The following is a 3,865-nucleotide window of genomic DNA, read 5'->3' as shown; positions in this document are numbered from 1 at the left end:
ATGCGTCGGTGAGGAGGGATGCCTGTAACAAGGGCCGCAACAATGGAATGAAAGCTGTACAAGATGTGGACAAAGCTCTTCAGAACTTCTAGCGGTTTGTGCCTTGTTTAAATCAACTTGATTCAACTTCATTTCGGCCTATAAATGGATGCTGTCCTACTCATTTTTGTTTTGAAGTACTCAGCTAAACTTGATTACATAAAGATGACGTAACTTGGTGGTGTTCTGCTTTTGTACTTTATAGCCTTCCATTCCACCGTCCCTCCATTACAGCCTCTCTCCGCAACCAACCAACCAGATCAGCCCCCGAGGTATGTCAACAATTTGTTTTCCGCTGAAACCCATGGCCATGGATTGTGTGTGCTCTCCATCTCCCTCGGGTTCCAGTCAGGTGGATCGGCTGTCACTGTCACTCCCCTGGACCCGTCGCTGAAAGCAGCACTCTCTCACCACCAAACCACGCTGAGGATCCATGTGAGGACAGGGATGTGTGTGTGTGTGTGTGTGTGTGTGTGTGTGTGTGTGTGTGTGTGTGTGTGTGTGTGTGTGTGTGTGTGTGTGTGTGTGTGTGTGTGTGTGTGTGTGTGTGTGTGTGTGTGTGTGTGTGTGTGTGTGTTTGTGTGTGTTTGTGTGTTTGGGGCAGAACAGACCTAGGGATCGGTATCATGGGTTTAAAGTGTATAGGGAAAAAGACAACAAGTTATAACTCGATCATAAAGTCCTGCACATCATCGACTAAAGTGAAAGTTTGAGTTTATTGAGGCCTGTCACAGACAGTGTAAACATCATTTGTTGAAAATGAACATAAACAGGAAACGATCTCTCTGGATGATGAAAAGATCATCCAGAGAGAACATAAACAGGAAAGGACAATCACCTTCCAATTCAGATGTAAACAACGGGGTTTTGAAACATTTTCAAACTACTATTGCTGGTTATTTTCAAAACAAATCCGTAAACCAGTTTAATTGACTCTTGCAGCCATGCCATACGATAATGCCTCAGAAACCCTTTGTTTCTTATGCTCTGGAGTGTCTGGAGTAAACCTGTTCTCCTCCATTTTCAATAAATGTCAGGATACCACCTTTTTCTTTCTGCCCCCACTAAGTTAACAACACTGCCACTAAGGATGGGAGGCCAATAAGTCAATTATAATCACAATGCTGTGAAGGAAGGAGACAAGCTGATCTATGAAACATAACATAACAATAACTCATCAAAGAGGCTTTCAGAGATGCTTGCATAGAGGCTTGCATGCAGAGACGCTTGCAAAACGACAGCATGGAATACAATCCTTGTATCATGGGATGTATTCATTGTATTCCTTGTATTATCCCCATGGTTGATTCATAAACATAATTTTAGACCGATGTATTATGCATGCCCGCTTACCCAATCTTGCATGTTACATTCCATCTTATCATTAATGACCTCTAATCACCAACTAAAGATCATGTGGGGATTTACAGTAGGCCTACATTAACTCTGCGAGGCTGTGTCTTTAACGACACAGCTAAAACAATAAGTCAAGTGACCAGTCATTTGTTGATGGTGGGAAATGATACACTGTAATGGCCCTCCGTATTTGAAAAAATGTTACCATTCAAGCATCTGTTGAATATTGTTTATATATTAATTGATAAACGACATCTGCTCTCTTTAAGTGTACTCAACCGTTTGAAAAAAAACAGATTCACGCAAAAAAATAAATGCAATTGAGGATTAGCATATTAATTTAACAAAAATTAAGCATTTGTGTGCAATAACAAGGATTTGATAGGTGATCTCAAATTCATCTTCACACTGCACCCAATAATACTATTTGCATGAACTTTAGTCACATACCATGCGAGATATATTGCGGTTCCACGTGTCACACAATCACAGCGGAATCACAATCACAACCCTGTTAGTGATCTAAATGACAGGCGATCAAGCGGAATACTCACTGTGCACCTCGGGTCCCTGTTGCGGAAGATCTCTGCAGGAAAGCGTGGTTAGTTGGAAAATACGGATGGCTCTGAGATGCGAACACACGGGGAACACATATGAACCGTTTCTCCTGCTATCGCTGCCTCACTTCAGTTTGTAGATGGGTCCGGGGAGCTTATTTGATGATCACATGCGTTCAACAGGCTGCCGTCTCTCCCCCGCCCCTTTCCTTTCCTTTTCTCTCTCTCTCTCTCTCTCTCTCTCTCTCCCTCTCTCTCTCCCCACCCTCTCTCTCTCTCCCTCTCTGAACTCTCTCCCTCCCCCCCACCCCTTCACATCAGCACAGCTCCAATCTCTGACATCAGAAGTTGCTTTGGGGAGAAATCTATGCGAGGATTCCATGGTAACCACCGCCTAGCACATAGTGGCCCTCTTCAGATGGACGTAATCCTAATTTTGTGTGGTTCTTTACTGTAATGATAATAATGATCATAATTATATAGCTGAAGAGTGGTCTTAAGTGTCTACGTCACTATAATCGTCCTCAAAACATCAGAATTGAAGTAAAACAATTCAGACAAGGAGGTCAGCAACCCTAAACTGGATACCTTTAAACTAAAAATTTGAATAGGCCTGGATGTCAAGTAGCAATACGTAACTCACCTTAGTATAACGTTTTAATCTCACAGACCTAGTCCCTTCCTATTCGACCTATTGATCTATGGGAATGAAAGCTGGCCAGGAGGAGGGAGAACGCTCTGGACAAGGGCTGCAGGAGGCCAGAGGAATGCTATGTTTCATTTGTTTGCTGAGCTGACCAAAGGGGTTAAGATAATTAAATCCTGAAAGCACACGCCAGTCCCAATATGTGGTAAAGACGTTGTTTACAACCAACCTTCATGCCTTACTATTGAAGTTGCCAATGTTTCAAAAATAGCTCTGGTGCCCCCTCACCCATTATTCATTTCCCCGCGGTATTATCGTACATGTTGTGGGAGCCGTTGGAATGAAATGTTCACCAATCTCCAGGACTAGCCCTCGACCAGCAGTATTGACGGCATAACGGGATACATTTTTGTTTACAGGAATATAGTTGTTTTTTTTCTTAAAATTTGTAAAAACGTTTCTTTAGAAATACCATGGGGTTGGTTAGTATAGGTTTTGTTAATGGAATATATTAATAGATAATTTGTGGTGATGATGGAATAGCATGTTCAAGCAGAGAGTTGCAAACCTTGAAGGGCCACTTGTTGATTCTTACGGTTTTTCTCAGTCGCTTTGGTGAATTTCTCAGATCAGAATTGAAATTCTCAAAACGACCTGTTCAATGTTCACATCATTGTGTCACTTGTGCACATCAAAAAAGCAGTTTCTCATTTCTTTGAACAAGTTGCAGATGCTTAGTTACATTCAGATAAATGATTATGTACAATTCTCTGCTCTTTCCTACATTATCAATTGCTTATGTCATGTTGATCAAAATGAATTGTAATGGGTCTCTATTGAATAGTCTCACCCCCACAACATTTAGGCATTAGTTCATTGCATAAGTCTTTACATGCAAAATGGTTGAACAAGTTGTCATAATATGTCAAGCATATTTCTATACATTTCAATTAGACATTTTTTCTAAATTGGTCCTGAATTGGTAAATTGCTACCAAGTGAATCTTGACTTTCTCTAAAGAAGGGAAATGTGTGAAGTGTAAGATCAACCAACGATCAACCAGTTTACTGAAATAGCTCAAAGGTGCATCTCCTGAACCATGAACTGGCAAGTATATAGCTGGAGCACAACACAATGTTACATTGTTTGACAATGGAAGGACAAGGAATTGGGCAGGGTCAACAGCCAGAGAGAAGAAGAGGAAGAGGAGTGAGGCTGCGTGAGAATGAGAATTTGTGGCCCAACAGACAGGAACGTCAGGAGGTGT

The 3,865-nt window shown here is 41.6% G+C and overlaps 1 protein-coding gene across 2 annotated transcripts in view; it reads right to left on the bottom strand.

The window, feature by feature from the left end:
• The window catches only part of kcng1 (potassium voltage-gated channel, subfamily G, member 1), a 10,773-nt gene extending 8,612 nt beyond the window's left edge, over window positions 1–2,161 (bottom strand). The window contains exon 1 of one of the 2 annotated variants that reach the window (XM_030367597.1): window positions 1,950–2,161. The gene's annotated coding sequence lies outside the window, so the exon portion shown is untranslated. The remainder of the gene's footprint in view (window positions 1–1,949) is intronic. The other variant, XM_030367605.1, reaches the window with a different exon arrangement.
• Window positions 2,162–3,865: the final 1,704 nt, after the last annotated feature.

This window comes from Gadus morhua, chromosome 1, assembly GCF_902167405.1.
Source record: "Gadus morhua chromosome 1, gadMor3.0, whole genome shotgun sequence".
Classification (NCBI taxonomy): domain Eukaryota; kingdom Metazoa; phylum Chordata; class Actinopteri; order Gadiformes; family Gadidae; genus Gadus; species Gadus morhua.
The sequence above is the reverse complement of the archived record's forward strand: the minus strand, read 5'-3'. Positions and strand labels throughout refer to the sequence as shown.